This window comes from Prionailurus viverrinus, chromosome D3 (assembly GCF_022837055.1).
Source record: "Prionailurus viverrinus isolate Anna chromosome D3, UM_Priviv_1.0, whole genome shotgun sequence".
In the NCBI taxonomy this organism is placed as follows: Eukaryota; Metazoa; Chordata; class Mammalia; order Carnivora; family Felidae; genus Prionailurus; species Prionailurus viverrinus.
Genome location: NC_062572.1, coordinates 69,565,613 through 69,592,023, shown reverse-complemented (window position 1 = coordinate 69,592,023; position 26,411 = coordinate 69,565,613). Strand labels below are relative to the sequence as shown.

General features: G+C 51.8%; 1 protein-coding gene across 3 annotated transcripts in view; it reads left to right on the top strand.

Moving 5' to 3' along the window:
• The window catches only part of ZBTB7C (zinc finger and BTB domain containing 7C), a 353,165-nt gene that overhangs the window by 42,081 nt on the left and 284,673 nt on the right, over positions 1–26,411 (top strand). The window contains exon 1 of one of the 3 annotated variants that reach the window (XM_047828758.1): positions 12,929–13,258. The exons of 1 other annotated variant lie outside the window; for it this stretch is intronic. The gene's annotated coding sequence lies outside the window, so the exon portion shown is untranslated. Of the gene's footprint in view, positions 1–12,928; positions 13,259–25,663; positions 25,722–26,411 lie in introns of those variants that run through there. One more of the 3 variants, XM_047828759.1, reaches the window with a different exon arrangement.

Below are 26,411 nucleotides of genomic sequence, written 5' to 3'. Positions count from 1 at the left end.
CCGCTTCCAAGACTTCTTCTGCGTCTTGAATTCCAGACGTTTGATTATAATATGTATTGATGTGGATTTCTTTGAAATTCACTTAGCTTCTTGAGTCTGTAGGTTTATGTCTTTTCCCAAACTGGGGAGGTTTTCAACTCTTGAGCACTGTTTCAGCCTGCCTTCTTTCCCCTTTCCTTCTGGGACTCCAGTGACAGGAATGTTCGATCTTTTGTTATAATACCACAAGTCCCGGAGGCTTTGTTTGTTTGTTTTTCGGTCAATTTTCTATTTTTTTCAGACTGGGTTTTAAAAACATATGTATTATTAATTTTTAAACATTTTTTATTATTTATTTGCTGTGATTATATTTTATTTATTGAATATTAACAAGGTTTTTGTTGTTCCATCTTACAGATTACTGATTCTTTCCTCTGTGCTCTCGATTGTGCCATTGAATCAACCCGTTGGATTTTGTATTTCAGTTATTGTACTTTTCAGTTCTAACGTTTCCACTGGTTCTTCCTTATATCTTATACTTCTTTGCTAGACTTTGTTTTTTCTCACTGGCTTCAAACATATCTGTGGTTGTTTGTTGAAGCATTTTTATGGTGGTTGCTTTAATATCTTTGTCAGATAATTCTAACATCTCTGTCTTCTTGGAGTTGGTCTCTATTGATTGTATTTTTTCTTCAGTGTGAGATCTTCCTGATTCTTGTTATGATGAGTGATTTGTGATAAAGCACTGGACATTTGGGGTAATATTTTTTGAGACCTCTGGATCTTCCTTCTGTCTTCCACTTTAGATGGCTCCCCCCCCCCCCCATCCCCGGGAAGGTTGGGGCACTGCCTCATTCTTGCCAGGTGAGGGTTGAAGTCCGGGTATCCCACTTGGCCTCCACAAATCCCAGCTGGGGGGCATAGAATGCCAGTTACTGTTCCCCACGTGACCTCGTCACGTGGCCTCATCACTGCTGAGCAATAGTGAAAATCCTGAGTCTCCATCAGGCCTCCTCTCGCACCACTTCAGCAGGGATGGGTAAGGGTGCCTCTTCACTGCTGGTGGGAGTAAAAGTCAAGGCTCTGCACTTGGCCTTTGCTCGCATAGATGGGAGTGGGTCCCCAGTTCTTCTGCAATGTTTGGCTGGATTAGAGCAGTTACTGTCTAGAAATGTCTTTCTAGGCTGCCCCTTTACTAGCATTTTGACTAGAAAGAACAGGCTTTTGTTGGGGCTTTTATTGTCTGTGCCCATTGATATTTCCAGGTTGCCAGCTTCTTTAGCTCCAAATCCGGGATCTATGAGACTAAGAGAAAACCCGGGAACCTCACCATCCTCTCGAGACTCAGGTCCCCAAATCTCTAGCCGGTCACTTCTCTTGACCTTGCAGGTTCATCTTGTGTTTGCTTCACGTACAATGCCCTGGGTTTCCAGGTGTGCTTACAGAGTGGCGTGGGGAAAAATACATTTATTCTGTTTTCCCAGATGCGGAAGTTCTCTGTACTTCTTTTTCTTTGTTACCTTTTAGAATTGTTGAGAATGTAGTACAGGTACTTGGGGAAGTTTTAAACAGTACAAAAGGGATACAGTGAAAAGTTTCCTTTCACTCCCATACCCTGGCAGCCAAGCTCTTTCATCAGAGGCAGGCAGTGCTAACCATGCCCTGTGTCCTTCTCAAGAGAATCTGTGTGTGTGTGTGCGTGTGTGTGTGTGTGTATTCTCTACCCATACATGGTATTGTCACCAATTTAAACTTCCACCAAGCATGGATGGGTGTGGTTATACACACTCTGGCTCAGTGGCTCTGTGTATATTTAAACAAATTTGCTAACCTGATATATGAGAAACCATACCTCGTAGTTTTAATTTGCATCTCCTGCAAATTAATGAGCGAGGATGAGCATCATTTCAGATGGGTGAAATGCGTTTGTATTTCCTGCTTTGTGGACTGACAATTTAATTTCCTCTTTATTGTACATTTCTCTATTGGGCACGTGCACATTATTTACGTAGCAAGGAAATTAGCCCCATGTCTGCCATATATGTTGCAAATATCTTCCCCCCCTATTTTTTCATTTATCTTCTGAATGTACTTTATTTCCTGGTGTTAGGTACTTAAAAATTTTGAACCCAGATGTAGCCTTTAAAAAAAAACCAAAACATGACATTTGGATTTGGGTCATGCTTTGAAAGTCCTTCTTATTTCAAGATTAATGCAAACATTCTCCTGCATTTTTCTTCTAGCTCTTTCCACAGTTTCTTCTTTATTAATTTCTTGTTCAGATCCTTGCTACACACGGTTCACATCTTTTTTCCGAGGATTCCTGAGTTGTCGCAACACAATTAGTTGAAAAGTCTATTTTGTCCCCAGTGGGTTGAAATGCCACCTTGATTTATTGTGGGTCTTCTCCGTGTAGGTGTTTATCTGCCTTGTCAGCAAATTGCAGATGGCGGCGGATGGCGTGAGGAGGCTGTGCTGAGGTAATCTTGGAGCCATCTGCAAGGGAAGGAACACTTTTAGAAAGGGATCAGGAGCAAGCCTGTCTGCTCCACCTCACCTTGGACTGCTCTGTGGCTCGATCTCATGAAAGTGGGCTGAGTCTGTTTCAGGGATATTGTGCAACTGTCTTGCCCCCTGATGGTAGGAGGTCCCTCTGCTCCTCTCATGAGTCCGCAGGTCATACTCCTTTCTGAAATCTCTCCTACATCCAACCTTCATTCCTGCTCCCCTCTTTTGCCCCTGACACCTGTTCACTTCGGGACCTCACTGTTATAGACTATCTTTGGAGCATCCTTCTATGTGTTTGTTTTAGTTATCTCTGCTGCCAAACAAATCACCCCAACCCTAGTTACTTAGAACAACACACATGGGTTAGTCCACAGATTGTTATATCTGGGGACCAGGAATCCCAGCACAGAGTAGCTAGGTCCTGGCCTTAATAGTCTCCCATGGGGCTGCCATCAAGGTGTCATTTGCCTTGATTGGGTTGGGTTCTCATCTGGAGGCTCAACCGGGGAAGGATCCATTTCCCTTCTCGGGTGATTATTGGCAACATTCAGCTCCTTGTGAATGGAGGATTCATGGCACCTCACTTCCTCAAGACAAAAGGGAGAAAGAGAGCCTCAGGGGCTTGTCTAGAAGCAAGATGGGTGGAGTTTTCTATAAAGTAATGTGATCACAGGAGTGACCCATATACCTCTGCCATATTGTATTGGTTAGAAGTCAATTACAGTTCCCATCCACACTCAAGGAAGGGTCTTACTTTTATGTATGACCTCTAGAGGCAGGGCTTGCAGGCACCTGTAGAGTCTGTCTGTCCCAGTGGCTGTCCTTCCTTAGGTTCTCTCCTGTCCAGTCCACATTTCATAACGGAGTCAGACTAATTTTCCCAAAGTACAGCTCTGAGCTCACCAGCCTTCTGTTCAAAAGCTTTCGTTAAAATTTAGAATTTCTTATATTAGCATTCTGGACTCCCTCTAAGAGCTGTCTGGCAGTTATCTGTCAAGATGGCCAGAGTTCAAAGCCTTTGACCCAGACTTCATCCCAGAACTATACTCCCCCACGTGTGATACAATGAATGCCCAAGTGTAATCACTGCGGAACTATTTGGATGAACAAAAGACTGGAGACGACCTAAATGGAAGGCCTGGCTAAGTATGTGACAGAACAGCCTAGCAGTGGAATACTACACAGCCACCAAGCTGGATGAAGCAGCTCTTTATAAACTCATGTAGTGTGAGCCTCACCAGTGGTTCTCCAGGTGTGGTTCCTAGACCAGCAACAGCAGCAGCACCTGGGAACTTGTTAGAAACGTACCTTCGCGGGCCTCACCCCCGACTTACTGAATCACACCGTGGAGTGGGGCCCAGCAATCTGGGTGGTTAGCAAGCCAGCCAGGTAATTCTGAGGCACACTCCATTTTGAGAACTACTGGTTTCCAATATTTGTAATTAAGCAGGAAAGGGTAAAAGGCATATATGATTTGCTACTGTTTGTGTGCAAGAGAGGTATATATTTACTTGAATATGCATAAAATATCTCTGTAAGGATACAGGAGAAGTGCATAACATTGGTTGCCTTTGAGATGGGGAATAGGATAGCTGGGCACAAGGATGGAAAGGTGACTTTTCACTGTATATCCTTTTGTACCTTTTGCACGCAAATCATTTAATGTATTACTTCTTTAAAATACAAAAATCCAAAAGCTCCCGTCAATCAGACCTCAGCCTTCCTGGTTAGCTTTCTATCTCACCTCTTATGTGGCTTCTTCACGCAGGTCAAACTCGTCTCTTCACTGTCTCTTGTGCTTGGGTCACACTTCGTGGCCACAGGCCTTTGCTTCATTCTGTGCCCACATCCGGAATCTCCTTTACCCTTCTCTGCATAATCAAAGCCAACTCAAAGGTCAGACCCAGATGCTGCCTCCCTTGGGATATTTGCCTGACCCCTCCCTGCAGTCAGCATTAATCAGCCCTTGGCTCCCCAGCCTGTGCCTCTGTATTGCTCACCACACGTCTGTCTTCTTTAGTAGACTGTCAGCTCTCTGTAGGCAGAGACTTGGCCTTGCCCATCATTGTGTGCCCAGCACCTGCACAGCTTGATAGTTGATATCTTCAGCAAACAATTGAGTGATCAAGTGAATGAATGATGGACCTAGAGATGGGGACACGGGGACTTAGGGTGGCATGGGCACGAACAGATGTAAGGAGGGGAGGTCTGCTTAGACACTCCGGGGAGGGGAAGAACGGATCTGGGAAGGAAGGTTGGGGAGAGGCTGCAGTGGTGGCTGGGTTTCCACCAGGCTCGGTTTGTGGCTGGGCTGAGCCATAATCAGTGCCCCGTGGGGTAAGGTTAGGGGGAGCTCCCTTCACCTGGGAGCACATGGGATTTATTGAAAATATTGGTCGTCGGGGGCGGTGGGGGGAGAGTTCTTTTCAAAAGGCAGATGTGCTGTTGCGGGAGAGGGGTGGTGGGTCTTAAAGAGACCTCATGCCGGCTGACAGAAGGGCGGACTGCCCTACCAAGGGAGGAGGGCTTTCTGATTAAGACTAAGTTGGGGTGAAGCTATTTTTTAATATTAAAGAGAATATGCGCCCCCACGGCCATGCCGTCCCAGCCTCCCTCCATCTCGAGAAAGCATCTGACATTTCCTGCACATTTTAACTTTCTAACCAAATAATGAAATAATCATATTGGCTCCTCAGTCACAGGATTCATTTTCTCTCATTCCTGGGCTTCAAAATTCATCTCATATTTTAATCTGTTTTGAGCTCTTTTCAATTGCCTTGGAGATAGAGCCAAAGGTTCCCTGAACTCCTGTTGCCTGGAGTTGTTTGGTTTCGGTTCCTGTGGGGTATTTGCTTTAATAACGTGGTCCATCCTGCAGCAGCGGCAGGAATTCTAGGGGGGTGGGGGGCGGTGGAGGGGCGGTGGCTGGGCCTCGCCCTCCTTGGTTCCTTGACAGTAAATTAACATCCAAATTTGGGCTCTGGGGATCCTCACTTTCTGTCTTCTTCTTGAATATACCCTCGTTTCTCAATTGTATTGATGCCTAAAATCCCAATTTACCGCAGAAATTCCCTCTCAGCTACTCTAGGCCGTGTGGTCCTGCCTCCCTCCGGGCATCGAGGAAACACAAACTCCCAGTAGTGATAACAACCAGCGGGTTTCAGAGCCTAAGTATCTTCCAGACACATGCTGAGCACTTTACATGGATTCACTCATTCCGTCTCACACTCCCCATGAGGTCGTATCAGTGTTAGCGTCCCCATTTTTCTGATGAGTAGATTGAGGCACAGAGATTAAATAACGTGTCCAGGGTCTAGGATACATGTAAGGTGAGTTTCAAACAGTTTAACTCTTGATCTTCCTGTTTTGTGTATGTAGGTCATAACTTCCCAACCTGCCGGTGGGCCCTCAGGGTGGGCGTGGCACATTTCTAGGTGCTGCACAAGGTGCCACGCTAGGGTCATCATAAGTGCTTGCGGGTTGTCGGAGGTCCTTGTCTCATGAGACCAGAGACAGGCGCTGGCATAGAGCAGGGGCAGGGAGGCTTCTGTACCTTCCTTAGAGCCAGAAAGACTGATTTGGGTGTGGTGGGTGGAGTTGCCCAAAATCTACCCATGGTTCTCGTTTTATTTTTGAAATTTTTTAAAATCTTTATTTATTTTGGAGAGAGACGGAGAGAGAGCACGAACAGGGGAGGAACAGAGAGAGAGGGAGACACAGAATCTGAAGCAGGCTGGTAGGCTCTGAGCTGTCAGCACAGAGCCAGACTCCGGGCTTGAACTCACAGACCACGAGATCATGACCTGAGCCGAAGTCGGACGCTTAACCGACTGAGCCACCCAGCCATACCTCTCCACCCCCGTCCCCCCCCCCCCCCCCCGCCACTGCCCTGCCCACCATGGTCCTTGTTTTAGATAGAAAGTGGCAAGGTGACTCGGTAATGCCGTGACAAAGCTCCCCTGTGGGGCTTGAATCCTGTGCGTGTTGTAAGACTGCAGGAGAGAGCCATCAAGAAGCACCGTGTGACTGGAAGGGGAAGAGAGCTCACTGGAAAGGGTCCCTTTTGCAAATGAAGGAGACCCATATGTGGGAAGAAGGCCTTGGCAATAGGTAGGGACCGAGTCGGCCCTCTGTCCTGGGGCGCCCTTCTGGCAGTGGGGCTCCGATGCTTCGCTCTCCAGCTGGGCTGTCTTTGTTCTGTAAAGATGCGGGCCTTGGGGCAGGCGTCGCCCATCTTTGAGCCTCCATTACCTAATCTGTAAAAGGGGGAGAAATACCCAAATCTGCCTTCCCTTTCCCTGTGGCAGAGCTTTGGGAAGGTGAAATGGGAGTGAGCCCTGCAGGGGCAAATGCTTCATGACTGGCAGTCCTGGAAATAAGTGATGGGAGGAATTTCTCCCTGGTTTTCTCCTCCAGAAGTCCTGGCTGATGGGCTTGTGTGTTTGACCAGACTCACTGACTCTGTGCCGCTCCCCTCCCCCCCATCCCTTCCTCCCCTGGCTTCTCCCTTGCGCCTTCCTGGGGTGTCTTTTCCTCCACATCAGAGTTCTGAACCCTCCCTGGGCAGCCCCCCTCGATGCCTCCAGGGCCCGGCTGTCACCCAAGAGTTTCTGACCCCCCCGGTTCTGGGTACAGCCTGGGCTTGGTAGGTCTTTAAAGGCTTCCCAGGGGGTTCCAGTGTGCCCTGGGTTGAGGCCCACTCTCTTTGGCATAACAAAGGGCATGCATGCATGGGGAAGAGACCCACCAGACCCACAAGGGCAGCACATATACCTAGAAAAATATTTAAAAGCATGTTTATGAGACGCTCTGGTACATTTTAGGCTTGACACCGGATGTATTTTGCGAGGTCACAGAAAACTGAAGGACCACGTTAAGATTTTCATGTTGAGCAAAATACTGTATGTGTGACTTTGCATGAATCTCCACTGGGATCTGAGCGCTGAGAGCGTGGGGAAGCTGGGAGACAGAGAACTAGAACCTGGAAGGCTGGTTGCCAAGGCTGGCTGCATCAACCTACTCGCTCTGTGAGTTTGGGGAGGCCACCTACCCTCTCTGAACTCAGCTTCCTCATCCGCCACACGGGAATATTAGTGCCTGTCTCACAGAATCATTGTCAGGAACAAGTGAGATCATTCATGAAAACATTTTAAGAAACCAAGACTTCTATACATGTGAAAATACTGCACAAAAACAGCCGTGCTCTGCATTCTGTCAACTCTGACTCTCTGGACACTATCCCTGAGGGGTTTGGCCTGACACGAGGAGACCAGATGTCCCGAATTCCTGGTCTCGTGCCCGCCATGTGCATTCCAGACCTCGTCCGCTCTTGGCGCCCCTGACCAGCTCCCTTCCCCCCCCAGCTCCCATCTTCAAATTTCATCGCCCGCCACTGGCTTCTTCCCCACAGGATAGAAACATATTTCTCTCCCCTACAGTAAAAATAAAACACGCCTGTGACCTCCGCCTCCAGCTTCCACCCTTCTACTCCTGCCTCCCAACCAGGTTTCTGGAACATGCAGCTCTGGTGGAGACCTCCCTCTTCCTCACCTGCTTTCACCTCTGCCCTCGTAGAGGCCACCAGTGACCCGTGACCAGCTGCTGTATCTGTGTCTACCCGAGGTCTCTGCAGCATGTGTCCTGTGGACCACACCCTTCATGACACTCTCCTTCCTCAGGCTCCTTCTCTGTCTCCCTTGCCCTCTCACCCTGACCTGCGGCTGCCCACGTGGTCCCGGGGCTTCTGCTTCTGCAGTGTTTGTCGAAGCCGCGGCTTCACTCAGCGCCCACAACCGCAGCCTGGCTTCAGTCCTTCCTGTCTCAGCTGGGCTAGTGGTCCAGCCTCTTAAGGTATCCTGACCTCCCTCCCCTCACTCCCTCTGCCCCCCAGGGTCACGTCCCACAGGAAGCCCTTTCTGACCTGGCCCCTGACTGTATCTTCGGGCTCATCTCTCCCAACGCTCCCTTTTACATTTGCATTCATTCCACAGATGTGTCATGGTGAGTTGTGACTGTGATTTTCCACATTCCGTAAGGTACCCCCCCCCCAAACCCTCCCTGCCCCACCACTAACCCACCCACATGCTACAGGAGGGTTCATTCAATAAATCCCAGCTCAAGAGCAGATCCATCAAGGAGCCTCCCCTGGTTTCTTCGCTCCATTCCCGACTGGGCTAAGTCTTGCCTTGCCTTGCTCTGGGCCACCAAGGCTCAGAGACGCTGCTTGTAGAGCTCGCCTCACGCTGTGTGATGCGTGCAAGCTTTTGCCTCCGAAGGACCTAGGAGTTCACTGAGAGAAGAGTTCATGGCTGGCCGCTGCCTCTTTCAAGCTCTCACCGTCACATTGGTGGAGCTAGGTGCAGAGTTGACATCCAACAAATGTTTGTAGAATTGAATTGATTGATTTGCAAGGGGCAGCCCAGAGCCTCTTGACAGGCCACAGTGACTTCTGGATGCTCAAGGAAAGGTCCGTTTAGCTTCATATTGTTCCTGTGTTCCCATGCTTGGAAAAGTAGTTAACCTCACATAGGAGCTATTGCTAATTCACAGTTAGCTAGAGGCTTGGGATTTCCAAACTGCACCGTGTTCTGATTCCAGCAGACAGCAGGAGCTTTTTCCATGAAGGCTCCATTCATGAACAGCGCACATCCTGGGATGTTATGGTTGGCCTCTGGAAGGAGCCAGAACACTCCAGCTCTGAGCCAGGGAGAAGCTCCAGTGTCCTGTGTGCTTTTCTGGGTTCTTTTTCCTGGGTGTAAGTCCCTCTCCCGATAAGCACCCCAGAAGGGCAGCGGTCTCTGGCCTCGCTTTGCACCTGCCCTCCTACCCCGCCCCACCTCAGCACATACGATGTCTTGTTCTTGTTTAGCACCACCTATGGTTTCCTTTCCAGTTCTCTCCCACCTTGATCTCTTTGGGCAAAAAGTAAAGGATGGTCTGTTAAAGTCACAAAGCATCCTTGTAGAACCGATTTGGTCAGCTTTTGATGGACTTTCAAGGGGCCAACCTCACAGGACAGGCCTTCTCTGGCCTCCTTTTATGCCCTTCATCTGTTGGAAGGTCCAATGGTTGTTAAATTCATTCTTGAAATTTCCCTTTGTGCATCCTGCCTTCTCACTCCCACAGGGGCATCTGGTGACCGTCATATTGCCATCAGTCTAAAACCTTTACTTTGAACTTGCCACGATATCTAAAAATGTATAATGTTATACGTTAGAATGTTGTTACACATTGTAAGACCGTAATGTTCTATATGGTAATAACGTCCCCGGTCATTTTCTTTGAAAATCATGTTTTGATCGTCTTTATAGTTCCCTTTTTCTACCCGTGATCTGAAAGCTTTCCTTCATCCTGGGGTGAAATGACAAATAAGGGGAGGAAGTTGGGCCCCCACAGGGGAGGGAAAGGGATGAAGGTTTGCTGGAGGAATGTCGGCCACCATCACTGGGTGGCTGTGGGTGTGCATTTGCAGGGACAGTGTCTTCTGGCCCTTGGGAGGATTGTCCTCCCTGTGCTCTTTGCTGTGGGGTGGGGCCATTAGGTGCTGAGGGGTGGGCCGGGTTTCACTTCCAGGTTGCAGCATGAGCCCTCCCGTGCTGGCAGCACGGTGGCACCATTCGAGGTGGTGGCCCCTGCATCAGCTTGAGCCCTGAGTGACTGCCACAAGCACCGCACATGGCTGGTCATGGCTACTGCGACACAACCTAGCCCCTCCTGGCCGGCACAGAAATGGATTCCATGTAAAATATGCAAATGGAAAGGTGGGCGTGTCAGCGGACGTGTACCGTGGACATGAAATACACTTGTGTGTCTTCGGGTCCCGAGATTTCGGAGCTGTTTGTTTTACCAGCCTACCTGATGAACAGCGGGGAGGGAGGTGGGGAGGGCCTGATCGGGGGTCGGGTGGAGCAAAGTCTGAGTATCGATGAGAATTTCCTGGCGGCCCCCCAAAAGCTCCTCGTGTTGGCAGTCACCTTCCGTGCCACTGGGAAAGGCCAGGCCCGTTTACTGCACTGCCTGGGGCACCTGGTGAGGATTCCCCGGACCCTGTGACCCACAGACTGAACAGGCTTGTTTTCCTCGGAGCTTTTCTTTGTCTCTGTTTCACTGTCACCTCTTCTATGTGTCAGCATCAGGGCTCTTGAGAGGCAGAGGTGAGAAAGCGTGAGCTCCGTGTCCCGTTTCCCAGCTGTGTTTCTCCGGGGTGGGGGTGGGGGTTGGCTCTGAGCGGAATCAACAAGAAGGTGAAGTTTGTCCTTGTGACACTACCCCGGTCCCCACCCAGCCTCTGCCCCCCCGTTGCTCTGGCCCCTTCTCCACCTGTTTTGCAGGTGGCGGTTTGCCTCACATCAGGATGTATCCATTCTCTCTCCCCTGTGGGACAGACCTTTGAGTGTGTTTCAAGGTGACAATCTGGTGATTTGGTAGATTAATCTCTGTGCATGTGCTAATGGAAGAGTAGGGGGACTGTTCCTCCCTCAAACGGTTATTGAGGCTGCTATGTGCCCAGCACTGAGCCCTAAGCACTAAGCGGGGTGGGTTGTGACTAATGGCCTGCTTCTGCCTCCAGGCCCTTGCGGTTCAGTGGGGGAGGGGCGGGGCTGAGCGGGCAGTGTTTAGAAATGTGGTGCAGGGTGATGTGTGTTAGGACTCTGGGTGGGATCCAGGCTGTGAGTGCTGTGGAGGCCGAGACAGGAAGACTGGTGCTCTGTGGTCGGGAATAGTCGGGGAACGCCAAGTCACAACCCTGGGCCTCAGTTTCCCCATCTGACAAATAAGGAATGTGGACTCACTTACTGCTTTGCAGATTGCCGATGATAAGAGTTAACAGAGGGGCTCCTGGGTGGCTTAGTGGGTTAGGCATCCGACTTCGGCTCAGGTCACAATCTCGCGGCTCGTGAGTTCAAGCCCCACGTTGGGCTTGCCGCTGTCAGCCCAGAGCCCACTTCAGCTCCTTTGCCCCTCTTTCTCTGCCCCTCCCCTGCTTGTACTCTCTGAAAAATAAATTTTAAAAATTAAGAAGAAAAAAAAAAGAGTTACCAAAGGAGACTAGTTCAACACCAGGATTCCCAGGCCCCTCCTACAGATCCAGATCCTGTGAGTCCAGAGTGGGGGCTGGGAACTGCCCCCACTCCCAGTTCTGCCTCAGGAGACGGGACACTGTGGGCTTAGCCTGGGCTTGGAACGGTGTGGGGACTTGGAGGGGGGGTCTTTGAGATGGCCAAGCACTTGGTAGGGACACTGGGAGACAGGGACATTGTTATAGTCCAGCTGCTTGCTGAGCAAGAGCATGGCGTGGATGGGACCCCCAGAGAGCCCTTGGGAGGAGAGCTGGAGGCCGCCTGGCTGCTGGAGGACACATTTTGTGTTCAGCCTTAGCACGGTGTAGATAAGGCTTCGGGCTGCCGGGAAGGCCTTCTGAGCAGATTCACTTCGTGATTCTTCAGAGCAACCACAAGAGCCGGGTCTTCACGAGAGACCAGTGCAGTGGGCGGCCTCCACTGGACCTGCTCCCTTCCTCTCTGGAAAAGCCTGCTGATCAATTCAGCAGGCCCAGCAGGGAGGCTGAGGATCCTGTACCTCGGTGGTTCTCACACTTCCTGTGTGTCAGAATTGCCTCCAGCTTCTAAAAAGGGTGCCGGGGCCCACCTCCGGAGTGTCTGATTCCAGAGTTTGGGAGGGCGGCGGTGGGCAGGGCATTTGCATTCCTAAGAGGTTGCCAGGGGCTGCGCTGCCCTGGTCCCCGGGCCACGCTTGGAAAGCCGAGGCCAGATTCTCAGCCCGCTAGCCCGGGTGTGGGGGTGGTTTCTACAGACTCAGGACCCAGTCAGGAAGGAGCGAAGGCTTTATAGGAGCAGGCCCCGTGGAAGGCCTGAGATGCTTCAGTGAGGAGCTCAGACTTCCTTCCACGATGAACTGGGAACAAATCAACAGCAGCTTGGCTCCCCAAAGCAGACATCTGGAAATGGACTGTTTTACATTTTGAAAAACAGATTTGCAGTAGTAGCTCATGGCCCGTCCGTGTGGCACGATCTCAAGGCTGCATCTCAGGGATGTGTCTGTTGTTACCTCTCCCCCACCGCCCTATTTCTCCCCCACAGTTCTTGAAATTTCACCGTTAAAGATTATATCCTTGTGTTCAAAAATACCACCCCTCTCCAAAGGCTCATGTTAGGAACCAGAAATGCCCAAGACGGAGAGAAACTCACCTGCGTGTCCCCTGCTTGGCCCCCTTAGAGCGGATTTAAAGTCAGTCTTCTCTCCAGGCACCAGTGGGCAGGAGACCCAGGACAGATAGACTTGGATATACCTGGAGGCAGGGGGGCCGTGTGAAGGCCAGGTGTCCTCTGTTGCATCAGAGAGGAAGCAGGAGGCACAATGGACATAGGGCAAGCCCTCTGAGACTGGTCAACAAGAAGGTTCCGGCTGGAGTGAGGCAAGAGGGGCCTGGATGCCCATGACATAGGGGGGCATCAGCGTGCATGGGGGCTCACCATAGCTCGGCCCATCTCCATTCATTTCTGTGGAACACAGAGGGGAGCGTACTGCTCTGTTGCTGACCAAACCCCCCCATACCAGCCTTCTCCTTTTCCGGCTTAACTGGCTAACAGGTTGGAATTGGTGCTAGATTTGCAGTCAGGAGGCAGGAAATAGCTGTGCCTCTCAAGCCATGTTCCCAAGTCCATTAGATACGTGTGCTCTGCAAACCGTGTGGGAAGAGGAACGCCATCGTAATTGCATTTGGGGGTGATGAGTGACAGCTCGCTCTCGGGTGAGTCCTTCAGCCCGGTGATTAATCACCTTCTTGTTTGCCCATTGCAAAGTCAAGTTTTCCCGTATCCGGTGGTCTCTGAAAGGGAGAACAGGGTCTACAGGGCACACAACGTTCCAACAGAAAACTGTGGTGAGCCAAGTCGTTAATTGTGTTCGTGTTGAGATGGGTTAGGTCAGCCTAAAACACCTGCTTGTGTAAATGGGCCTTGTAGAGAGACGGTGTTTTGCCCGCAGGTGTGAATCACACAGGTGTATTTATAGGCAACCCTGCCCCAGACACTGCTGTCGTAGGATGATGGTGTCTGAGAAGCGGGAGTCTGATTTCTGCTATCAACCGAATGTGTTTTGTTCCACAGAATTCACGGGGTGGGAGGGGCGGGAGGAAGGAAAAGTTGGGAGGCCCAGGAGGTGGCTTGGAGTGCCGATAAAGCCTTTTGGGGGTGGGGGCCTCTGTCTCCACCTCTTCCACCCGTGCTGTGAAGGAAAAGGCAAGGGTGGTCCTTGGGCCTGACCCCTTCCAGGCCGTGTGATGGCTGTGGGCAGGCCATGTAACATGCTGTTCCTCTGTGCTGACACTGAGCTGCAGTTATCAGGGGTCACTGAGAAGATACGCAAAGAGCTAGGAGCCAGTGGATCCCTCTCTGTATAGGCCAGCCCCGCCCAGCAATCCCTGTTGTCACAAAGGGCCGCTGCCCTTCTAGAAGAACCTGAGTGCATTTTCCTGGAAATACCTCGATTAGGGTCACTGCATGGCTTTAACATCAAAGATATGAGGAATTAGAGGAAATTGGGAGATGGGAGCTCTCCTACAGCCCCAGAGTGGGTCAGAGGCCGAGCCCAGGATGCAGCCCAGATAAAGACTCTGCCCACCTACCCCCCACCCCCCTAACACTGCTGGTTACAAAAAGCCTGGAGAAGCTCCTTTGTCAATCAACAAATCTGGGGAAAGGGAAGGATTGAAAAGGAGTAAGGTTTTCTGCACAGCTAAAAGCTGTGGTTTTAGGCAATGCTGGTGCATCTTGATGTGGTAAACAGAACATTCTATTTGGAGTTAGAAGACCTGGAGACGGCTGTCAGCTCAGCCCCTTTGTTACCTGGGTGATTTGGGACTTGAGCTGTCCGCACCTCAGTTTTCGCATCTGTAAATCGGGTGTGACTCCCCTTACTTGTCCCAGGGATGCTTCGAGGATCAGGAGATACCGCACGGGAAGCTCTACGCAGACTGTAAGATGCAGCAAAAGCAAAAGATTATCATTGTAACCATTTCTATTTGCATATTGCTTGTAGAATTCCAGAGAACTTCCTCATCTTGTCTCTTACTGTGCAGCAGGGCCCTAGATCTAGCCTTCCCACTCGCGTGCCCCTCCCCTAGCTGGCTGAGGAGCCAAAGAGGACCACTCAGCGACAGTGAAACTCCTCTTGGGGGTGGAGATTTCCTCAAGGTGATGCTTCCACTGAAAAGAGTGCCTCAAACAGTGGGCCTTTGGGGCCGGGCTGGCATTTCAGTCCAGGAAGCCCTGTCGGAACCCGTCACCTAACACGGGGATCGGATGCCCCAGAGCCTCCATCAATGGCTGGCACTCACTAGGGCTGTGAACGTTTGTGTAGGTTGGTGGGTGACATCGTTAGGGGAGGTAGCTATGCTGACTTCTCCTGGGGCTCAGTTTCATTCGCTCATCAAGCAAGTGTTGAGAACTTAGTGGGGATCAAACACTGTGGGGGTTCTGCCTCAGAGTGCTCACAGTCCGTAGATGCCGAGACAGTTGGACAGACAAGGTTCCACTTCAGGGTCAGAAGCACTCTAGGAACGTGCTTTGGGGCGCCTGCTGAATCCTGGCCGGTGGCCTCCGGGAAGAGAGGGACCCTTGAGCTGAACCTAGAAGGCCAAGTAGAGGTCGGATAGAGGTGAGGAGGCAGGCTGGGCAGAGGGCATAACACGTCTACTTCTTGCCCCTCTGGCCAGGCAGGGCCCCTGAGGCTCACTGTAGAGACTTAGATCTCTGCTCTCTCCCCTCCAGTCTCCCCTGGGCTCTGCCAGAGAGCCATCTCCCAGCGTGTAGGATTCTGGGTCCTGGGCCAGAGCCTGAGCTTGCTCTGTTGGGTGGAGGGGTGGGGGGCGGGGGGCAAGGCCAGGCTGGTGGGAGGAATGGGTACTTCGGGGACCCCCCTGATTCAGCAACTGCTGCTGTGAAATCTTAATCACTCTGATCAAAGGTTTCATGTTTTCCGGAATAAGTGATTTCACTTATCTTTTAGATCGCATTTGACTTCAGCACATAAAAGGCTCATTCAATTTGAAGCAACATCTCCACCAGGAATGGATTAACAGCAAGAAAACGGTTCTTTCTTACCACGGGTACAGCTGGGACTTTGGAAACCCAAATCGCTTGTAATCTCCTCTAGGAGCACATGTGGAGAGTCCCTCCTATAGACGGTGTTAATATGCTGTCCCCCCTGGGGAAACCTGTTTTCTCTCAACCTGCGGGATGTCCATGCAGGAGGAGCAGTTTGGCTCTTCAGGAGGCACGAAGCCACTGCTCTTTTGAATCCTTTGAACTTGAGCCCTCCCTTCCCTGGCTGCTGGCTTCACCCTCCTCTCTGGTCCAGCCCCCGTTACTAAGAGTCCAGGTGCTTGGGAGCAATGGTGACCCCCAAAGGCTTCCTGAGTCTCTCCCTGGAGTGAGCACTGTGGGAACACGGAGGGAACGTAAGCCTTGACATCCCTGCTGCAATGAGCTCACTCCTACAGAGGACGGGGTGGGGGGCGGGGGGGAAGCCTATGTGTAAATTGGTTCAGCTCTACGGAGGGCAAGTCAACAGTAGCTGTGAAATTTCAATGCACACGTCCTTTGACCAAGAATTCCACTTGCATCCTGCAGGTCTAGGTACAGATAGGAAAGGGCATATGTGCAAGGCTGTTCATTGCAGGGCTGTTTGTAAGAGCCGGGGATTAGCAAAAATATAAACGTCAGCGGGAGATGGGGTTCATCAGTTATAGCGCAGCCATGTGGTGGACTAGTATGCGGTCGTAAAAAAGAACAAGGGTGCTTTTATATACCGACCCGGGATGATGTCACAGGTATTATGACAAGAACAAGATGCAGAACAGTACGGGGGTGTGGTACTGCTTGTGTAAACAAAAGGGTAAAAATTACAACATGTATAGTCTCATGGGCATAAAGTCTCATGGGATAGAAACACAAGGAAATATTAACAGGGGCCTCACACGGAAAAAGACGTGGTCCCTGCCCCAGAGGCGTCCTGGAAACTTTTGCAGTATCTCCACTTCCCTTTAAAACTGGCTTCCAGGATATGTGCACTGTGTCCCCCGCCCCCAACAGTGGCCTGTCGGACATGGCATTTCTAGGACCTTTGCCACCCGGGGCCCCGGTGGGCACGACTTGCCCTCATTCTCCTGCTTGTGGCCAGCAGCCTGCCTTGAACACCTCTTGAGAATGTGGGTTCTGCTCCGAACATCCCTCCTAAAGCACTTAGGGTGGACACCGTTCATTTGGGCAGCGCTCAAGGACCCGGTGACCCTGGCCCTCTGCTCTGGGAGGTGTGTGTCCCACCTCCCCTCATGAGACCCCTACACCCCCTCAGGCAGGGGTCTGCTGTGGTTTACTGTCCACTCGTCATCTCAGTAGGGCCAAACGTATAGCAGGGACTCACTAAAAGCCTGATGGATGGAAGCATATATGCGGCCCCTATAGTTTGCCCTGGGCAGTGCCGGGTAGGCATTAGGAAGGACGCGAGAAACAAACAAACATTGGAAACTTGGTTTTTGAGCCTAGTTTATAAAGAGGAAATCTATCATTGTTCTCTGCCATTTCCTTTGTCCATGGCCATTTCTGTAGGAAATGAAGGCAAAAGGCTCCTCCTTTAGCCCTCCCTCCTCTGTCATGTATTGCCAGGGCGCTGCTACTCTTCCATTTGAAGGGGCCACCAAGCTGCAAATAGGTGCTTCTCAAGTCCTGCCAGCCGCCCTGCAGCCAGCACCACACCCAAAGCTGCGCCGAAAGCGCGTCAGACTCAGCTGCCCTCCCCCTGCAGCTGTCTCCCCTCTCCTCCCCCCCTCCCCCAGCTTCCAGTGGCTTCATCTCTCAGCCTTCCCCTCCTGGCCAAGTGCACTGTGTGTGTTTGACCGGAGGTGCAGAGTGCACAGCCAGGTGACACGCGTGCACGCTGTCACTCTTGGAAACCAGCCCTACCGGAGGGAGTAATCCTGTGGCCCCGTCTCAGCCACTGCACGAGACTTTGGAGCAGTGTATGCCGGGAGACAGCAGGGCCTCCTAGAACAAAGCAGCCTGCAGCCACTGGCCTTGCCCAGGGGAGGAACGGGGGTCTAGGGAAGTGTGGCAGCCAAGGGGCTCATAGCTAAGGATGTAAATGTAGACTCCCCATTTATGAGCTGTGTGACCTTGGATGCTTTCTCCTTCTGGGCCTCAGTTTGCTGCTCTATAAAAATGGGAGTTGGTCTCGGACCTGGGATCACACTGGGATGTACAGAGTTGGGACCGAATTCTAACCAGGGCTTGCCTTCTGGTCTGGCTCATGTCGGCTCCGCGTATACACTTCCGCTGGTGAGACCAGCTGGCGAAGCAGAAGTAGGGGCCAGTTCAGGGGTGAGGTGCCCTGATAATTGACTTGACCTCTCCTTGGGAAATGCCTGGCTCCTGGCGGTTGTCATTATTTTGCAAAGTTTGTGCTATTTTACCATCTTGGCTCATCTTTTTGCTGCCATGCTGCTTCCCGGGCCAGATCCAGTGGGGATGTGGTTTTGCAGAGGCTCCTTTCTGACAGGCGTCAGGGTGAAATCGCGGGTCAGGTCCGGACTGGTCAATCTGCCCTCACTGATGCCCCGGTTATCCATCACCCCACTTGTTCCCTAAGCTGCCTCCCCCGTGGGTCTCCCAGGCCACCTCTGCCCCCATTCCCTGCCCTTTCTCTTGCTAACCTCAGTATTTTGCAAGCCGTCTCCCTCCTTGGTCTCAAAGTGGCTTTGATGTTTCATCCCCAGAAGCTTCCCCCTCCCGGAGTGGGCAGCCTGGCTTTCCATCAAGGCTACCTTTCAGAACTATCCATCACCAGGCTTGAAACTCCGAAATTCTCTTTTCCGACCATGACCTCCAGGCTCTCTGCTGGCGTCCCCTGGAGATTAGTGCTGTGGTGGGCTCCACTGTGCACAGAACAGGACGTTCACATGTTCCGGAGGCATGTGTAGGGTGGATGATGAATACAGAGTTGACTGGTCAGATGGGAGAAGAGGCTTCTGGAGGCCGGTGTGCAAAGGGGACACAAGAGCTTGCCGGGCGTAGTAACTGGCTCCCACCTGGGATGGAGGGGCAAAGGCAGAGGGGGCGTTGAGGCTTCACCCTACCTCACCCGGGAGAGGACAAGTGGGCACATGGATTGCTCTCCTAGCTGTCGCTGGTCTAGGGATGAGCTTGCATCGGACCTGATGCCTCCAGGTGGCTTCCTGGGGGAGGCAGGGGAAAGAAAGCCTAATTGGGGGACTTGTAGCATCCTTTTGGGAAGAAGCAAGGCAAAGGCACACTGAAGCTTGAGGATCGGTTTGGAGGAGGTGACATTATGGACATACAGAGTTGGGGTTAAATTCTAAACCTGAGCTCGCTTTCTAGTTTGGCCTGTGTAGGTAATAATGTTGGCAACCCTGACGGTCTAGTCTAAACCGGCGTCTGGGAAAATCATCCAGTGAAGCAGAAACAAGTACCAGTTCAGGTGTGGGGCCAAGAAACAGACACTTCACGTATCCAGAGATCAGCCCGCCGTCACCCCTCCTATCCAGAACAAAGATCTCAGAGTGAGGGAAAAGTGTCTCTGGTCACTGAAAGTGGCTGAAGCCCTGGCTTCTTGTTCCTAAAAACCCCTCCACCCGACCCTTTACTCAGAGCCCCATGGTTGCCCAGCCCGAGAGGATTCTAAGCTGCACCTTAGAAGCAGAGAAGCTTCTTTAGGCAGCCATACCCAAACAGATAGCATGAGCTCTGGGAGCCTCCCTGTGGGAAGGGGCAGATAGACAAAGAGAGAAAAACCCACAGTGGGGACAGATCCCCCAGCACAGCAGAGAGCCTCCTGGAGATAACAGCTAACCATGAAGACAAGCTTACCTTACGTTACCTTACATACCTTACCTTGCAGCTCAGCCACCGCAAGTGCTTTCTGGAACAACGCTGGGGAGGGATGTACCCAACAAGTGTTAGATTTTGTATCCTTTGCCACAAACGGAAGAGAAGTATATAAACGTTTAGAAAAATAATTTGTGCAGTAGCGTTAAAACGAAACACACTTTGTTGCTTGAAGGGGCAATGTTTTTAGTTGTCTAGAAAACCTTGTATGTGAAATACCTCATCTGTGTTGCCAGGTAAATGGCGATTTCTGTTTGCATCGTGGAGCGTTAGGAGCAAAAAAGACCACGAGATTCCACAGACCCATTGAAAAATGTGTATAGATGACGTAATTGAGGCTCAGAGATGGGAAGTGATTTGCCCAAGTTTCCAAAGCCAGTTGTTGTCAGAACTGGGCCTCCAACTTGGTCCGCTAGGGAGCCAAATGAATTCAGGGGCTGGGGAGCGGGCCTGGATTCAGACCCTGTGCCTCAGCCAGGAGCAGCCAGACCAGGGCTGGGACCTCCTCCCACCTCCCAGAGGTAAGAGCCAAGGTCTAGATGGGAGACTTGGGGAGGGGGGGTGGTGGCTCGAACATCTGCCCAAGAACAAGTTGAAGAGACCCTACCCAGAATGGGATGTGCGCCCGGGTGGATGGAGGGGTGTTCCTGCCAGGATGCGTGGGGCAGCCTGGGGGCGAGGAGCTGGAAGTGGTGTGGATGTGCCCAGTACATATGTGAGTCGCAAGCATCCCTGGCCGGAGCGTTTGACTCCTGTTCTAGAACAGCCCACCTCCAGGTGGTCAGGAATTGGTTTGAAAGGCAGCTGATGGCCCTGACCTGGGAAACACAGAAGAAAATGCCCAGCCCACCTTGTCGCCTTGCAGGAGTCAGCTGCTAGAGTCTGGGTTTTGCTTTCTCTTTCCTGCAAGAGAGGCAGAGAGGGCTCCGAGCCTGGCCTGTCCAGTGCAGCCTCTTACTGAACATCTATCTACAGACTTCCTATTTTTACTCTTAATAACCATAAGCCCGGGGTTACCAGGGTCCTCTTGTTGCTATAGTGAGAGGTGATAGCGCCAGCCTTCCAAAGCGCTGGACCCTTGGCTTAGAGGAATAACAGAATCTGGGTTGCTTTATTTTTGGGTTTGACTGAGAAGGTTTAACGCACCATTTTCCAGCCCTTGCAAGCAAATGGCTGTTTGTGCTCAAAATACACCAAACCTTAAGAACACAGAGTAACTGACAGTTTGGGGACGTGGGCAAATAAGAATAGGTAGAAGGTACTTTTTGAATTACAAAAATGGTAATAAAACTTCATTAAGAACACCTAGAAAACGACAAAGAAATACATGTGGTTGCATTACTGTGTCACGGCCCTCGTGATCCTGAGTTGTAGCCTTACCAGCAGTTTTCTTAAATGTGCCTTTGGCAGAGTTAAAGACGTAGAGTGTATGTAGCTGGCAGTCGGCTCTTTCAATTAACATGGAGTAAGCATCTTTCTGTGTTCCTTCGTTATCTCAATCAGCATTATTTTGAAGGTTTATTTATTTTTAAGACATGGAGAGGGGCGCCTGGGTGGCGCAGTCGGTTAAGCGTCCGACTTCAGCCAGGTCACGATCTCACGGTCTGTGAGTTCGAGCCCCGCGTCGGGCTCTGGGCTGATGGCTCAGAGCCTGGAGCCTGTTTCCGATTCTGTGTCTCCCTCTCTCTCTGCCCCTCCCCCGTTCATGCTCTGTCCCTCTCTGTCCCAAAAATAAATAAACGTTGAAAAAAAAAAAAAGACATGGAGAGACAGAGTGTGAGTGGAGAAGGGGCAGAAAGAGAGAGGGAGCCACAGAATCCGAAGCAGGCTCCAGGCTCCGAGCTGTCAGCACAGGGCCCGGCGAGGGGCTTGAACAGTCGTGAGATCATGACCTGAGCTGATGTCGGACGCTTAACCGACGGAGCCACCCAGGCGCCCCTCAATCAGCATTATTTTTGTTTGGATAAGGTCATGTAATTTTGTAAAACGTTCCCCTACTTTTCCCCTTCTGGAATCCACACTTGGTCTCCATCGTGCCACCTCTGTCAAAATTTTATTCCTTTTTTTGAGTTGGCTAATTTGTCTGCCTTGTCTCTGTCCCCTACACACACACACACACACACACACACACACACACACACACGGATTTTCTCCACTCGACGGCCCTGCTAATCAAAGAGTGATCCCAGACCAGTGGCATGGGCATCCCATGGGAGCTTGTTAGAAATGCAGAATCTTAGACCACCCCCCTCCACCCCCCCCACCCCGCCGGGACCTCCTGAATCAGAGTCTGCATCTGTATTTTGACAAGATCCCCAGGTGATTCATAAGCGCATTAAAGCTTGAGAAGCACTGATCTGAAACCCATTTCCCCATGCCTCCAGGAGAGAATCCATGCTCCTGGCCAGGTGCACAACCTGCTGTGTGGAGACCACATGGGGAGGAGCTAGGGAGTGAATAAGGAAGGGCCAGATCAGCAGGATAACTACAGGTGGTGGGCCACCGTGGGCCAGGAACCCTAGAGAGGTTGGAGCAGCGAGACAGCGGGTGGGGGGGGGGGCTGTGAAGGAAGTTCTAAATGGCAAACCCATGGAAGATGCAACGTGGAAAACTGAGGGCCCCACTGGCTAGTAGAGGCAGGACTGCGGGCTGGGGCCACAGCAGTAGCTCACTCCAGTTTTACAGATGCAGCAGCCGAGGCACGGAGAAATTGAGTTGCTTGCCCAAGGCCACAAGCTATTAGGTGGTGGAAGTGGGGGTACAAACCTGATCCAGGGCCCAACCCTTAACTGCCCTGCAATGCAGGGCAGGGTGGACGATAGGAGAAAGAACAGGATAAAGGGATGTTAAGCTTCTACAGCGAGCTGGGTACTTTTTCACTTTGTTATATTTAACATGTACATCCCCTTTGGAAGTGGGTATTCTTACCCCATGTGACAGATGAGGAGGTCACTTTGCATCAGCGATAAGCAATTACCTGAGTTCACATAGTTGCTGACAGCTGAATGCAGGATTTGAACCCAGGACATTTTGGAGACTGAAGTGATGCTCTTTCTACCCTGCACTTCATCATCAAGGTGTGGAGTCAGTCTCTTCTCTCAGAGTAGTTTCTCTCCTTGCTGCCCACTTCCTGCTTTTAAAACCCCATTTCTGCCCAGGAACACACTCCCCTTGCCCATTCTTGGTGGGGAGAAATCCACGGCAAGTCCTAGATGTTTTCCTTCAATACCTAAGGTTGGGAGATGCCAGGACTCGGAGGTACCTGGTTTAGCATTTGATCCAGCTGGAAACTAAAGCCCAGAGAGCTCAAGTGACTTGCCTAAGGTCACACAGCCAGCTTGTTAGAGATCTGAGACCCTGACTCTGGATTCAGTGCTCCTTTCATGACTCAGAGTTGTATTTGTGCCTGTCGTCCTGGGTGCCGAGGGTCAGTGCACAGCCAAGCCGGTCAGCACCAGGCTGCTGGATTGCTAGAACAGTGCAAGTTCAGCTTTAAACTTAGCCTAGAGGGTGGAATGGATAAACTTTCATTAAAAGAAAAAACTAATAAAAATAATATCTGCTTATCGTTAAAAATGCAAGCAGTGTGTCTAGAAGCACCTGAGAGCACCCCTTCCTGTCCCTCCCCAGTCTACTCCCCAGGGGTAACCACTTAGCGCTGTCTCCAACGGCTCCTTAATTTTCCTGCCAGCGGTTGGGTTTTGTAGGATCCACGCCACAGCAAGGCTATTTTTAACAAGCATCCCAGGCTTCAGGGGGTTGAGGAGAGGGGAAGGAAAAATATTCCATTTGTATATTTTTAATCCGTGCGCATTTGAGCAGGCAGTGGCTTTCCTGTGCCCACTGCCAAGGGTTGCGGGCAATTGATTAGACTTTCTGGATGCAGGGCAATCCTTTCTCTTCCCTTAACGAGGCTGGAAGGCCAGGGAGGGGTTCAGGCGATATTTCTAGGGCTGATGGCTGTCTCAGCTGGCTGCCTCCTGATCCTGCCTGCCTGCCTGCCCCCAGCCCTCTCCCTCCCAGCAGCCTCGAAAATCCTGGCTGGGTCTCCCAGGGCAGAAGAGGCCTGGGAACCTGACTCTCTGTGCCAGGCTCATATTTAGAAATGTCTCCAGCCAGAGGTTGGCGTGTGTCCCGCTTGGACTCTGGGCAGGGGGTGCGGTCACATGTGCTGCCTTCGAGTGGGCAGATTCTGAGTGGGCAACAGCCCGCTTTGAATATAAACACACTCCTTTTATGCCGAGGAGCTGGCATCTGAGCCTGTGCGCTTGGGCCCTGGACGGGGGCAAGGACTGGTAGCCGGATGGGCAATGGGGGAAGGGGAGAAAGATGTCATGGGCTTGACCTGGGCAAAATGGTGGTGGAGGAGGGGTCCCAGCTCTCTACCCCACGCACCGTACCCGCAATCCCACCCTGTTTTCTGTGCTCCTTCTCCAGGTGGCTGGAGCGCCGCCCCTGCCCCTTAGGGGGCCCACAGCCCCATGGGAGCCAGCCAGTGTCCTGACCTGGGCTCCCCTTTTTGCCTCTAGAGTTCCCCGCTCTGTTCAGGGGCAATCTTGGGGGGGGGGCAGCATGAACGGGGTGAGAGGCTGGATACGGGGCCGCCACCTGCCGCAGGGTCTTGCTCCAGCTCTCTGTCTGAGAGCAGCCCGCCCGTCAGCCTCTCCAGATGGAACGTGGAAAATGTGGCCCTGACAGCCTCATGCCTGAAGGCTCGCTCAGCACTGACCACAAAGGTTCTGGGATTTCTAGCCCACCCTGCTTTCTCTTCCATGTCAGCGCGTGAGAATGGGTGAATTAGATCAAGCGATCTTGGCCTTAAATGGTAGCCTCCCGGGGGGAACAGACATCATGCCCCAGCCCTGTAAAAACTCCCTTTGCTTTTAAAACAGGTCCTCTAAGGAGGGGCAACCTGGTTCATTCATCTCGCCTCACATATTTAACGAGCACCCTCGGAAGTGCAGACCCCGTACAGGTACCGGCCCCACAGTGCTGGTGGGGGCTTCAGGCTCTCCTTCCATCACACCTCTCCGCCCTTTGCAGGCCTGCCCTGGAGACCAAAGCGGCTTGCTCCACATCAGCCCTTCTGAGAGGAGGCTGCCTTCCTGCAGCCTAATCTTCAGAGAGAATCCACATGCAGAAGCAGGACTTTCCTCCTGCGGCCTGAAGCCGAGCCCCTGCCAAGCGCTCAAGCTCCTGGCTGGGGGCCCCCACCTCTCCCTGTGCCATCCTCCCTCCCTCTCCCCACATCTCAGGGAAGAGGGCTCCAAGCAGTGGTCAAGAAGGCTGAGTAGATATTTTCTTTGTTCCTCCCGGGAGCAACACGGTAAATATGCAATAACGGGGTGAACGGACAAGCAGATGAATAAGCACGTGAGCGAATGAACGAAGGAACACACGGAGAGGCGGGCTCAGCTCCACAGGAACTTGGAATTCGGAGGAAAAGACCCTGGCGTGTAGAATGGTAGCGCTGTGGGACTGAAGGGGACCCTAGGGACTGGGCTCCCCGCCTTTGGATGGGAAAGGAAGTGCAGGCTCAGAGGCAGGAGGGGCTGCCGCGAGGCCTCAGAGCCCGCGGAGGTCAGAGGATGGTGAAATTGCCCAGGGCGAGTGAGATCCGGAACCGCGTGCAAGGCTGCCCTACTTTCCGTCTGCCGCTGCCCTAAGTGTCCCTCGTCCTTGGGAAAAATTGCCTTTTCATATGGTTGGGAGTGGACGGCACAATTTTTCTTCGAGGGTTAATTGTTTTGCTGACAGCACAGATAATTAGGAATGAGAATCCCGGAGTGAGGGCGACAGCACCATCTGCTGTGAATGTGGTTCAGCCCCACCTTGCAGGAGGGCCCGGGAGGCCTCCTCTCCTCACCCTCCCTACCCCCAACAAGAATTGATGAGCTTTAGCTGTTTGCCTCTGGAGCTACAGCTGCCAGGTGACCATGCAGCCAGCAGGATAGGCCGGTGACTGGCTTCTAAGGGGTTCAGCGTGTTCTCTTTCCCCCATGGCGTTCCCTGCATGTCGTAGGGCTCCCGTAAGAGCTCCAAGGTTGACTGAGGACCCACTGGGCTGCCTGGGACTCAGGGCTAATGCCAAGGGAATGCTTTTCTGTTCTTCCCATAGCCTGATGTTTGGAGGTCTGGTCTGCTGTTAACTGGAGGTGGGCGTGTGGGTCTGCACTGAGCTATGTGGCTGTCGTTGGCGTTGGGGTGATCTTCCTGCCTGCCTCTGTGGATTTGCCACCTATCCTGGGTTTCTAGGCCCCGTGGCCTGTGCTGCTTGCTCTGGAAGGAGTTGGCCCCGTCTTCTATTGCCAGGTAGGAATTTCCAAGTCGTGACGTTCTCCCTGTCCATAGAAGCAGAGAGCAGCTTTGGAATCAGGCAAGGAATTCCATTGTCTAGGGGCAGATCTTTCTTCATCTGGGTGGAGCATTATGGTTTTTCTTCCCATTTGTGTTATTTAGGAATATGTCACATATACAAAAGAACATACGAATGCCTATATGCTTTTTGAAGGTAATAATAGTAATTGCCTAGTTTGTTCAAAGGTGCTTTTAACCCCCAGTGATGCCTTGCCCAGAAATGTCTTGCAGGTGGGAGCTATAGAGAGCCAGGTCCCCCAGGAAGCTCAAGGTTGGCTGAAACCCTACCCCACCCCCAGAAAGCTGTGGCTATTTATCACAGCCAATTTCCTCTTTGCCTGAGCTGCTCCCGTTAGCAAGGAGCCTGCACATTCCTGTCTTCCTGTTTATCACTGTTCCCTCTGTGCTTGCTCCTCCTAAACCCTCCTATCAGGGAAGAAACCAAAGGCATGACTGTTCTCTTCTCCCCATGCTACAGTAGCAGGCCAAGCATGCCTCCGTTCTCCTCCCCTTCCTACTCCTCTTGACCCACCATCCCCCTGAGGTGACAGGAAATTAACCTAGGACGAGGGAGCTTGCTGGAAAGAATGATAGTTGGGAGTCAGGAGTTGCTGTCTTGGCTCGTTTACTAACTTACTGTGTGAC